This window comes from Ochotona curzoniae, unplaced genomic scaffold (genome assembly GCF_017591425.1).
Source record: "Ochotona curzoniae isolate NIBS_2020 unplaced genomic scaffold, NIBS_Ocur_1.0 patch175, whole genome shotgun sequence".
NCBI classification, from domain to species: domain Eukaryota; kingdom Metazoa; phylum Chordata; class Mammalia; order Lagomorpha; family Ochotonidae; genus Ochotona; species Ochotona curzoniae.
This window is the reverse complement of record NW_024466723.1, coordinates 268,182-281,371: the sequence shown is the minus strand read 5'-3', so window position 1 is coordinate 281,371 and position 13,190 is coordinate 268,182. Positions and strand designations below refer to the sequence as shown.

Sequence of the window (13,190 nt, the reverse complement as noted above, 5' to 3'; positions counted from 1 at the left end):
CGCAGAAACCGAGGTTCTGCGCAGGCAAGAGTCACCCCTGTCCGTCTTCCTGTCCCCCAGGAAACCAGTTCAGGACGGGACCCCCGGGGCTACCCGGGCACTAACGGGGTGAGCCCCACGTGGTGCGAACCTCTCAACCTCGCTCCCACGTGGTGCCAAGGGCCGGGAAAAGGGAGAGCGGGCAGGAGGGAGCCGCGTATCAGGGGCATTTAAAGTGTCTTGACGTCACGCACTGCCAGGAACTCAGCTGAGTTTTCAGCAGGCCATTCCGTTCAGCTCGCCTCCCTCCCTCCGGGCCGCTGTGCCCAAGGCCTCAGCTCTTCCTCTGCCGCCGCGGCGGGAGGAGCGCAGGACCTCGGAACAGCCACCACGGGGCCGTCCCAAGCCTCCTCTTGACCCCGCCCTTTCTCCCGGAGGCTCTCCTCATTGGTCAGTAGGCGGGGCTTCGCCTGCACAGCCCTCGCGCCGCGGCCTCTGGGTGGCTCAGCCAGTTGGCTGTCTCATGAATTATGCATAAAAGGAGTGCCTTGGCCAGGCGAGGGCTGGGCGGGGATTGGCTGAAGGGGCTGTAATTCAGCGGTTTCCGGAGCTGGGGAGGTGTAGACGGGGAGGGGGAGTCTGGGGTTCCGACGTCGCAGCCGAGGGAAGGAGCCCCAACCGGATCCTTGAAGAGCACCCTACTCGGCCCCGTCTCTCCTCCTCGGCTGGAGCAGAGCGACCCGGCGGCGTGAGGGAGCCCGGCCGCCCGCACCCCGGCGCTAGCGCAGCCCCGGCCTGTCGGGCCTGAGCCCGAGAAACAGGTGAAGGGGGTGAAGGGTGGGGCCGGCTCCCCGCCGCGGCCCCCGGGGGGCTCGGGGGTCGGGGAGGCGTCCGGAGCGTTTGCGGGGGCGCCGTGAACCGACACCCGCTGGGGTTGGGGGACGTGACGAGACGCGGCAGGTCGCCGTGCAGGGACGACTCCCCGGGATGACAGGAGCGGGCCTGGGCGGGAACAAGGGGGCGCTGGAAGTTAAGTTTCGTTCTTGGCAGCAAGGGGCGACGCGGAGGATGGGCAGCGCGAGCTCGAGGGGGCGGCCCGCGGCTCGAGGGCGAGCGAGGCACGAGCGAGGGCGTCCCCGCCACCCCCCGACTTCCTGCGCCCTGGGCTCTGGGGACATTCCGGCCCCCGGAGCGCCTGTCACGCCAGCGGCGATCTCGGAGGGGGGCTGGTGACTGGGAAGGCTGAGCCACTTCCTCCGCCAGGCGCTGCTGGTCTCCTGGGGGGCCCGTGGATCCCCGGTGGAGGTAGGAGTCTCCCCCGCCGCCCCTGACACCCCAGACGGACGACCGGGTTGTTGGGAGGATTATTGCTTAATAATCAAGTTTCCTGTAGGGAAATGACAGACTTGAATTCTTTCTTAATTTCCTTCTATCTTTTCCTGGGTTAGGCCCACCTGCCCTTACAAAATAAAAATACAATTTAAAAAAGACAACTCCCCCTCCCCTCAAATAAAAATAGCCACCAAACCGGCGCTAGCGAGAAATGCCCCTCTTTTCTTGACATTGTTCTTTGGGAAACACCTGGTAAACTCAGCTAGAAGATAAATCGTTGAGCCATCACATTTACTGGATTGTGGTGTTGCTTAATTGCACAGGACAGAATGAACCAATCGAGAGTGGGAGTTTTCTGTCCCGGAGCCAAGATCTTGGGTAAATGCAGAACAGAGAAACAAAGACGGACTGGCCTTGGCAGAGCTCTGTGTACAGACCTTACCTGGCTTGGGGGGTGTGGTTGCTCTTAAGGTGGCCACATTCAAACCGTTCTCCCCACCCCACCTTCCTCCCAGGGTTGCTTTTTCTGTTCCTTACACATCGCTGTGTTGTATCCAGTAGGTGGTTGTGTGTTTGTTGACACAGTGCTTGTTTTTTTTTTTTTCTTATTAAAAATGTCGATTGTTTGCACCTGTTGGTTGTTATTAAAGGGTTTATTTATTCTGTTATGGGTTGTCAGCTTTAAAAACATTTTAAGATTTATTTTCATTTTATTTCAAAGCCAGAGGGGAGCCTCCATCTGCTGGTTTGTTTCCACAAATGTTCCTAACAGTCAGGGCTCTAGCCAGGAGCACAGAACTCAATCCAGGTCTTCCCCCAGGGGTGGCAGGGACCCAAGGGCTTGAATTGTGCCGCTTCCTGGAGTGCACATTGGCAGGAAGCTGCGTGGCTGTGGAGGGGCAAGGCACGTTGACAGTGGAAACAGGTGTCCCAAGTGGCTCTGCATCGAACTCCCAGTCCTGACTCTTTGTTGTGACTTTTTTGACTGGCTGTGTTGCTAGAGCATTGGTTTGAATAAGTCAAAACAGCAGTCATCTTAGTTTTTTATTTGTATGAGGTGTTGCAAAAAGTTCACAGGAAAATGAATTAGAAGATGAGTTTGTTTTGATGTGGAAAAGTTGAAATCTATAGTTTTGTCATAATATGAATTTTCCAGGAACTTTTTCAAGATACCTTGTATGTAAGAGTTAGAGTGTATTATGACTTGGCTCAGCCAATTTTTTAAAAATTTCATTTTGTGTTAAATATGTCTGTGTTGCCTGAATCGGCATGTTGAGTTCCTGACAACATGTGCCAGACTAGCAGAATTTTTGCTTAGCTATTTGTATAGTAGTAGTATGGGAGAAAGAAATTTGGGATTAAAAAAAAAATAGGCGTTAATGTTGGAGAGTTGACCTGTGAGCAAACTCGCCACAAGGAGCCATTGATACATTCATAAATCTTTTGTTTTTATATTTCATTCATGTGGGGAGAAGAACCACAGTTCTGACTTGATCACAAGTGGTTTTAGAGGAAGGTGGGTCATACGCCCTTAACTCGTTGAAACCAAGGGGACCACGTACTGAAGGCAGTCAGTACCATAATGATGGAACTTAGGTCTTTGTATGTTTTGTGCTGTTTGGATTGACAGTGCCGAAATGTTCTGTCTTGGTTTTTAAGTGTGTGGGAACTGTTAGGGCCAGTATAACGTAACAGTGAAATGTCCCCAGTAGGTTGAAAGATGCCAAGGGGACTGTGTCTTCCCACGTATACAGAGGGCTGGCATGGCTTGCTTTCTTGTCTGACTGCTAATTCTGACCTGGGAAATAATTAACTATCCTTAGTTAGCATCATTTACCATCAGTGAAAATGTTTATTTAGGTGAGTTTTAGGTGAAGGACAGTCATGACCTAAATGGAATTTAAAGCTGAGGGCCTTGTGGCCTGATCAGTGGTCATTTGAGTTTCCAAAAGTTGCTCTCTGCTTCCTGCTGTTGTGTTTCTTGCCATTCAGCAGTGAAATAGGGCTGAAGTGTTGATCATCATTCCGATAACAGCACCTTTTTAGCATATGTGTCCAAATCAAGAAATAATTTACATTTTTCAACTGAGTGGAAGTTGCTATGAGGAATAAGGCGTGTCCTTTTCATAGAATATGCAGTCTGCAGGGTGTTACTTCATAAATGCTTTTAACATCTGATGCAACATACCATTGTCAACAAGGAGGTGGTGAGGGCATTGCCCTGTACCACACAGCAAGCTAACTGCTATTTATTTACAACGTGTGTTGTAGAATGTTTCCATTATCATAGGAAGTTTTACTGGGCAGTGCCGCACTGAAGGGTACAGAGCCTCAAAGGAAGGAAATGTTATGAGGTTTGGAGTCATCTAGGAAGTTTTGCCAAAGGAGGCACTTAAACTTGATTAGAAATAATAGGTGGAATTTGATGAGTGTGAAAAATTTGAGGAGATACAGGGATATACCACAGACAAGAGCCTAGTAATTTTCACAGATAAGCAGAGAAGAAGCACCTATTCACAAAAGGCTCTGGGTGCTCAATGGAGGCATTTTGGTTTTATCCTTTTGTAAGGGGAGATTTTAGGATCTGGGAGGCCAAGTACTGTGCTTAGTTATAGAGTACCTCCAATGTGTCTACATGTCTAGTGCTGGTTAATTTGTACAAAGTAAACAGTATATGCATCCTCTGCCCTATGAGAGTTGTCACTTGTATCTGCTTTAACCAACTTGGCTAGCACACAGAGAGAGGTATCAACTTGATATTAGGAACTTTGGGTGAAAAAAGGCATGCTGAAGGGCAGAAGTATTTATTAAAGGCTTTTGATTGGCTACAGATCACCAGTCATGTTATTTTTTTTAAAGATTTATTTATTTTTATTGAAAAGTCAAGTATACAGAGAAGAGGAGAGACAAAGAGGAAGATCTTCCATCGGATGATTCATTCCTTAAGTGACTGAAGCGGCCAGAGCTGAGTCAATCTGAAGCCAGGAGCTAGGAACTTCTTCTGGGTCTCCCACATGGGTGCATGGTCCAAGACTTTGGGCTGTCCTCTACTGCTTTACCAGGGCACAAGCAGGGGGCTGGATGGGAAGTGGAGCTGCCGGGATTAGAATTGGCACCCATGTGGGATCCTGGTGCATACAAGGCGAGGACTTTGGCCGCTATGCTATTGTGCCAGTCCTACCCGTCATGTTTTATGTCTTTCATATTTAAAAAAAAAAGATTTTGATTTATTTGCAAGCCAGAGTGAAAGAGAGACACAGAGTGTGCTTCCATCCATTGGTTTTCTCAGAAGCAGGAGCCGCAAATTCCCATGGTGCAAGGGCCCAAGTATTTGGGCCATCTTCATTGCCTTTCCAGGTACATTAGCAGGAGCTGAATGGGAAGTGAAATATCTGGGATTCAAATGTCCTCTCTAATGTGGCATGTTGGTGGCATTGCAAGTGGTGGTTTAACCTGTTGTTTGCAACTTTGAACCTCATGTTTAAGAAATTCAACCAGAATTTTTGAGTCATTTATAACGACCACCAAAAGAGTGAGAGACACCCTAAATCCTGGTGTGCAGCGACTGTGAGATGCAGCAGAATGATATTACTGCCCATCTCCTCAATCTCTGTTGATTATGCTGTGTGTTAACATTTGTTGCTAGGACTTTAAGATAGTTGGAGGATACTTGGATGGTCCATCCTTTAAAGTATCTTCAGTCTTAAATATGGAAGAATTGATTTCTTTCTTTCAAATGAATAAATCCTAAAAGAGTTACAGACAGAAGAGCTCTGTCTTCTCTGTTGATTTACTCCCTAAATAGCCATAATTGCTGGGGCTGGGACAGGCTTCCTAGAGCCAGGAGCCAGGGACTTCCCCTTGTCTCCCATGTGGGTGCAGGAGCACACAGACCTGGGCCATCTTCTACAGGGAGCAGAATTGGAAGTGGAACAGCCAGGACTTGAACCACCACCCGTGTGGAATGCCTACACTGCAGATGTTGGTGTAACTCACTGCACCACGGTGATGGTCATGGTCATGGAAGAACTAATTTCTGTTGTGGTCACTTCTCTTTCATTATGTTAGAATGATCACAATTCTTTTTTTTTTTTTAAAAGATTTATTTATTTTATTGGAAAGTCAGAGATACAGAGAGGAGGAGAGACAAAGAGGAAGATCTTCCGTCTGATGATTCACTCCCCAAGTGAGCGCAACGGCCGATGCTATGCTGATCTGAAGCCAGGATCCAGGAACTTCTTCCGGGTCTCCCACATGGGTGCAGGGTCCCAAGGCTTTGGGCTGTCCTCTACTGCTTTCCCAGGCCACAAGCAGGGGGCTGGATGGGAAGTGGAGCTGCTGGGATTAGAACCGGCGCCCATATGGGATCCCAGGATCCCGGAACGTTCAAGGCGAGGACTTTAGCTGCTAGGCCATGCCGCCAGGCACAGAATAATCACAATTCTTAACAGATCAGCAAACACGTTCTATATTGAGAGCCAGTTACTGTGCAGGGAGGGCTCCAAAGAGAATGAGGTATGTCTCTGTTTTCACAGAATTGGAGATATCAACGGGCCAGGGTGTGCGCTGTGATGGACTTTGGGCAGAGGGGTATCAGGAATCTGCTTCAGGGCTCAGTTCTGGGGATCCCCTTGTTAATTCAGATCTGAGCCTCCTTCCTGTGGAAGGAAAAGATGGAAAGAGGAAGGGGATGTAGATTCACCAGGAGAATGGAGAGAAAATGCTTCGAATTGTGCTGGCACACAGAGAGTCATCAAAGAGATTACTTCTCTTCAGGGGTGCGAGGGAGGCTTTAGCACAGAAAGGCTTTGTCAGGTGGGAATACTGGAATAGGGTTTGGCAGGATAAGTAGGAATTGTCCCCACAAAGTTGAGGAGTAAACAGGTGTCTTCAGGGTTGAGGGAGCAGGCATGTGCAGAGGCTTAAAACAGCAGAGTGCGTTCAGGGAGCTATAAGTAGAAATTCTTAATTTAGGAGAACTAAACTGAGGGAAAGGGAAGCCAGAGAGCCCTGGGTCTTATCCCTCTTCTACTAGTCATTGAGTTTAAGCAATGAATTGCTTTGTGATATTCAGAAAAATAAGATGTGTCTTTATAGAACTTTTAATCTGCAGAAATGTATAATAGCTATGTTTTTATGTATCCTGATAATAGTCTATTTCTACAGATTCTGTGCAGCCTTTTTGTTTTACAAATTTCTCTTGGATCTATTATCGCAGATTCCTTTTGCTAGCCTAAGAAACAATTTCAAGACGAGAAAATCTGACTTTGCTCCCTGATTCTACATCTGTAAAAATAAACAACTGCGGGACCTGGCGCGGTAGCCTAATGGCTAAGTCCTCGCCTCACACATGCCAAGATCCCATACAGGCACCAGTTCATGTCCTGGTGGCCCTGTTTCCCATCCAGCTCCCTACTTGTGGTCTGGGCAAGTAGTAGAAGATGGCCCAAAGCTTTGGGACCCTGGGCCTGCATTGGAAATATAAAGAGGCTCCTGGCTCTTGGCTTCGGATCGACTCAGCTCCTACCGTTGTGGGTACTTGGGGAGTGAACCAGTGGACAAAAGATCTTCCTGTCTCTCCTCCTTTCTGTATGTCTGACTTTCTAATAAAAATAAATAAATAAATCTTAAAAAAAAGAAGAGTAAAGAATTACACTAATCATTGAACTTTTACCCGACTTCTGGCTTTTTAAAGTGCATATCTTGGAAACTTTCATTTTAAGTTTCTCTAAATATCTTTTACTATAGAATCAAAACACCTTGGGTAGGGTCTTTGAGGGTCCCATGACCCAGAGTTTCTATAGGAGTTAAAAAGAGTGAGCTTAAACATATATAAAATAAAATAAAATAAAATAAATAAAGACCAAATAAATAGTGAGCTGTGAGGATGCAAATCTGCTACTTCTTTATTCTTATTATTTATTTTTATTGGGAAGTCAGATGTACAGAGAAGAGTGACAAAGAGGAAGATCTTCCTTCTGCTGGTTTACTCCCCAAGTGGCTGCAATGGCTGGAGCTGCGCTGATCTGAAGCTAGGAGCCTGGAGCCTCTTCCGGGTCTCCCACACAGGTGCAGGGCCCTGGGCTGTCCTCCACTGCCTTCCCAGGCCACAAGCAGGGAGCTGGGTGGGAAGTGGAGCTGCTGAGACACGAACTGGTACCCATATGGGATCCTGGCATGTGCAATGCGAGGACTTTAGCCACTAGGCTATCGCCCCAGGGCCCAGATTTGCTACTTCTGAGACCTTGGGCAGATTGCTTTGCTCTCAGGACCCCGAGTGGAATGGTTGTGAAGATTCAACACAATAGTGCACACACAATAGAGTACTTGGCAGTGCCAGCGAGGCAGTTTACATTTAAGTGATGATAACATCGATAATTAACTATTATTAAAAACAACATGATTTAACCTAACGATAAAATCAGACAAATCATGATTCACAGTAGCCATTAATGACCCAAAGGAAAGAAAGAGTAATTGGGAGATTCTAACTTACTGAGAAAAAAAACCCAAACGAATGGGGACTGGGGATTTACACTGTGATGGAAGAGACGGAGAGTGTGGCGTCAAAGGAATCGGTAAGGCAGACTGTGAACTGTTCACACAAACGCCCTTGTGCTGATTGTCTTTGCATCTTCCAGAGCCTGTGATTGAATCCTATTCATTTAAAAATACCTTCAACACAAAAATGGATACCTGCTCAGAAATTTGAACAGTTCCTTGGGATTCTGCGTGATACAAAAAGTATAGAGGATACAGACAGTTTGAAGGCGTAGAGAATGTTTAGACTCGAGTGTCCTTCTCAAGAAATCGCCAACAGGAAGAATCCTGTTTTGAGTCAGACCCAGATTATGGGACAGCTTGAGCCTAGGCCTGGAGCCCCACAGGTGTGGTTGGTCTCTAAGATGCTGGAAGCCGATTTGCTGTCTGACACCCAGCTGAGTTAGATACCTCTGTGTGTGTGGATTTAAGTGTGCGTGGAAGTACCTTATGGAGGTGGAAGAGCTTTGTTTCCACGCCCAGTAACTTTCCTCTGCAAACCGATCTTTATGCACAGTAGCCTTGCGCTTGAGAAGGCTCATTCTGGCTCACTCCAGTTTCTCTGGTGATGGGCTGGAGAAGGAAGGAAAGCAGAGGCAACTCAGTTGCTTTTTGGCTATAAGGCAGGAGGAAGCCTGCAGAGCTGGAAAGAGAAAGTAAAAGTTCTGGTAAATAAATGACTTCCCTATGGTGGAGGAGATTAACGAATTATTAGGGGAGGGGAGTTGTTTGGGTAATTTTTGTAGAAACCATTTCTGAAAACTGATTTGGATCAACGGAGGTGAGACTGAGTGGAGGAAGGCCCTCCCTGCCCAGGCAAGGGCCAGCCACCTGTCTTCCGGGTTTGCTGATTGATTTGATTCCTTTGTGGTAGCCTGACCTCTCACTCTTGTTATGAGAGTTAGAGCACCTGCTTAAGTGAAAGCTTCCTGAAATATGTGTTTTCTGCTGTTAATTTAGTTTTGCTTCTGGGCACACACACTTTTTTTTTTTCTGACAAAAATCTGGAAGCATTGGATTTCTCCTTTGTTCTGCCGCCCCCATTCTTTCCCTTTACCCAAGGGTGATCCTCAAAACCTGAGACCCCATGCCAGCTGTGTAGTTCTCGCTCCTGTAAACCAGAGTGCAAGATTGCGTGGCATTAGCATTCCATCAGGCTTCGAATTTGTCCCTTCTTAATCTCAAGACCAACTTTCCTGATGAATCAGGTTTTTTTTATTATCATGTTTGGGAAAAGCAAATTTATTGAGATACAAGTCAAAATAAAACATCACTAAAAGGGTGACTTTTTTTCATTTCATTTATTTATTTTTATTGGAAAGGCAGACATACAGATGGAAGGAGAGACAAAGATCCGTTCTCTGATTCACTCCCCAATTGGCAGAAGTAATTGGAGCCAATCCAATCCTAAGCCAGGAGCTTCCCCTGGTTCTCCCATACAGGTACAGGGTATCAAAGCTTTGGCCCATCCTATACTGCTTTCCCAGGCCAAAAGCAGGGAGTTGGATGGGAAGCGGGGCAGCTGGGAAACGGACGGACGCCCGTGTGGGATTCTGGTGCATGCAAGATGAGATTCAGTTAGCTGTTGAGACATCACACCAGGGCCAAGGATGACTCTCTTATGCATAGGGTATGTGAAATGATTGCAGCATTCTGGAACTATGTATTGTGCTTGCTTAGGCAGCCCATAAACTAAAATTTAAACTGTGTATCGATGCTTGTTCTCAGTGCCTGTGTAATTGCCTCTTTTCATTAGTGTGAATAAGAACAAACTGTGAATGAGAAAAGCGTATGGCAAGTCTTAGCATCCTGACTACTGAAGTTTTCCAAGGTTCGTGGGGCCCGATAAGATACCTGTTTTTTCTCAAGTGCACCACTGTTGTAAACATCTGTTATTGAGGAGGTTGTGAACAAAGCAGGTACAAGGTTCAATGGGAACTCTTCAGGACTCTCAATTTTGCTGTGAATCTCAGGAAAAAGGTTTATTAATGTAAGAAAATGCTTTATAATTTAATTTCAAAGAGCATGACCCACCTAGGCCCAGTCATGACTGGGCCCCACCTGTGTGGGTGGCCTGTAAGAAATTCCCGGCTTTGAACTGGCCCAGCTCTGTTACAGTCATTTGGGGAGTGAACCAGTGGATGACAGATCTCTCTTCTCTTCCTTTTCTCTCCATAATTCTGCCTTTCCAATTAAAAAAGAAAAAAAAAAAGTGGGACTGTGACAAGCCTTCCAGTATAAGGTATAAGACCTCTACCACAGCCCAACCAATCCTTTCCCTCCTCTGCCTAGCGACTGGTCTTGGTACCTAATCACTTGCCTCATCTTAGGTGATGTCTGGGAAGATTGTCACTCCCAAAGTATTCAGCCACTGAACAGCCAGGAGAAGAAGCTGCTCATTTGGAGATAAAAGGGCTCTTTGCCCTGGTATTCCTGTCACCCACCTTGGAAAGTTGTGAATGAAAGATCCACTTCTCGCTGCCTTCATTTGTCTGAGTCCATCCTTCAGTGAGTAGATGGCCTGAAGCTGGGCTTATTTCCCACAATTAATTTTTTTAAAAGACATTTATTTCTATTGGAAAGGTAGATATACAGAGAGAAGGAGAGACAGAGAGAAAGATCCGTCTGCTGGTTCACTCCCCAAGTGGCTGCAATGGCTGGAGCTGAGCCAACCCAAAGCCAGGAGCCAGGAGTTTCTTCTAGGTGTCCCACATGGGTGCAGGGTCCCAAGGCTTTGGGCTGTCCTCCACTGCTTTCCCAGGCTACAGGGAGGGAGCTGGATGGGAAGTGGAGCATCTGGGACATGATCCAGCACTCATATGGGATTCCGGCAGTTGCAAGGCAAGGACTTGGCCACTAGTCTATTGCACTGAACCCCCACAATTTTTAAATAAATTCCTGTTTTGCAGACATATTTGAGGTGTCCTGGGCCAGAAGGGCCCCATTAACTGTAGATGCCTAACCTCAGTTTGCAATGAGAGTACCACTCTTGACACACAGGGAGGATATTTTCTGAGTATTAGGGAATGAAACTGAGGCATAGGAGATAGAGGAACTCGTGCAATATCTTCATTAAACTGTTTCCCCTTTTCTTGGGGAAGATCAGTGCTAATGTTAACCACAGATTTGCAGCAAGAATGTATCAGTTTTTCTTTCAGTTCTGGAAGTGTTTCCTTTAGTGTAAAAACAATGTTTTCTGGGTGAACATTGAAATTAATAAGGAAGGTAGTAAGTAGAAATTTTGTCTTTAACTATGTTTCTCAGGGACAGCTAGATACTTATTTTTTCCAGAGTTGTTTCATGTATGTATATGCAAGGAAGCATGTTGCTCTGTTCCACAGATAGTAGCAAAATTACATGGGTAACTCTATCTTCATTTTTGTCACTTTATCTCAGAGAACCCTGTGTGTCTACCTTTGGAGTGCCAGTATTATTAGACTATGGATGGCATACTTTACTTAGTTTCCTTATAGTAGGCATAGATTATTTGCAAAATCTAAAGGCAGAAAACATTGTTGCACTACATATCCTCCTATTTGTCTTTAATCACAAATGAGTAAATCTGTAACCACGTATGAGGAGGCATTAAAAAGTTCGCGGACAATGTATTTTTATGAAAAACATATGTAGATTTCAATTTTTTTTGGTACCAAAATATGCGTATGGTTTAATGTCAACATTCCACAAACTTTTTTTTTCCTGAAAGATTTATTGATTTATTTAAAAGGTAGAGCAGGGGCCCGGCGCGATAGTGAGGCAGTTAAAGTCCTCGCCTTGAACGTGCCTTGAGTCCATACGGATGTCGGTTCTAATCCCGGCGGCTCCACTTTACATGCAGCTCCCTGCTTGTGGCCTGCGAAAGAAGTGGAGGACGGCTCAGAGCTTTGGGACTCTTTGGAAAGAGGCTCGAGGTTTCGGATTGGCTCAGCTCCAGCAGTTGCAACCACATGGGGAGTGAACCATTGGGCGGAAAATCTTCCTCTCTGTCTCTCCTCCTCTCTGTCCATCTGTCTTTCCAATAAAAATAAATAAATCTTAAAAAAAAAAAAAGATAGAGCAACAGCAGGAGAGAGAAAGAGAAAAGTTAATAGCCAGGTCTGTAACATGGGGGAATGGAGGAATAAGCGGCTGGGGAGGCATATTCACCGCCCATTGCTTTCCCAGGCATCTTAGCAGGGAGCTTGACTAAATTGGAAAAGCTGGGACTTGAACCAGCACTCTGACACAGATGCTAGTGTTGGAGGCAGCCGCTTCTAACACTGTCTCTTCTATAAACATTTTGGAATCCCCCGTGTTTTTTAGTTTTAGCCATAATCCACAGACTACTTGGAAATGTTTTTTTTTTTTTTTCCCCGCCAGTTAATTTTGTATGTTCTATCCCCATAAATTTAAACATTACTTCTGGGCAAAAGTTTGTTATTTCCTTGAATTATATTATCCACTGATTTTCCCATCCTCCCCTCCACATACCTACTTTTAAAAAGGATTTATTCATTTGAAAGCCAGGGTGACAGAGTTGTCTCTAGTGGCAGTTTTCAGAGGGTGGTCCACAGACCACCAGAGGCCCTGTGCAGATTGTTGAAAGAAAAACTGCTTTCATAATGCATGTATTTGCATTTTTGTACTTCATTCACTCACAGAAAAAGTACTGATTTTAGTTAGAGATGTCTGTGAGGAAACAGTAAACATTATTAATTTCATGACCTTTTGACCTTTAAAAACCTTTTGTGTTTTGTTGTTGTGTTTTTTGAAAAGGAAGACGTGCGTTAAGCATTTCTGCATGCTGACGTGTGATGGCCGGCTCAAGGCAGAGCTCTGGTACGCTGAGCTGTGATCTCAGACTGGCTGTTTTTCCATGAAACACCATTTTTACTGGAAAGAATGACGGATAGACTCACTGGGATATGGGCAGACATTTTTCTCAGAAATGAAAGGAAACTGTCTGTTCAAGGGAAAACAACTGACAATACTCATTGCCAAGGATACGAGTTCATCGTTAGAGTAAGAGCTAGAGTTTGAGAAAGCTTGAGTTCCCCACACTGTAAAGTTGATAACTTCAGATGGACGCCATGTTTCAACGTTAACAAACATGTTTTTGATACGATGGAGTGAAATGTGTCCACCTAAAAGGTCAAGTGTTTCTGAAACTGTTTTTCATATGACTACTGCCTGCAAAACATCTCATTCGAGGTAACCTGCCAGGTCTTAATGTAATGAAGTATGAAAAGTTTGTTGATATGACAAATAACTTTTTTTCCTGTGTTTTATTCTATTTATTTGAAAGGCAGAATGACAGAGAGGGAAAGACAGAAGCATCTTCAGTCTACTGTGCCCAAGAA

At 45.6% G+C, this 13,190-nt stretch overlaps 1 protein-coding gene across 4 annotated transcripts in view; it reads left to right on the top strand.

Annotated features, from left to right (window-relative positions):
• The first annotated feature begins 649 nt into the window (after nucleotides 1–649).
• The window catches only part of LOC121166575 (signal transducer and activator of transcription 3), a 60,863-nt gene continuing 48,322 nt past the window's right edge, over nucleotides 650–13,190 (top strand). For 3 of the 4 annotated variants that reach the window (XM_040995774.1, XM_040995773.1, XM_040995776.1), the window contains exon 1: nucleotides 650–800. The gene's annotated coding sequence lies outside the window, so the exon portion shown is untranslated. The remainder of the gene's footprint in view (nucleotides 801–13,190) is intronic. The other variant, XM_040995775.1, reaches the window with a different exon arrangement.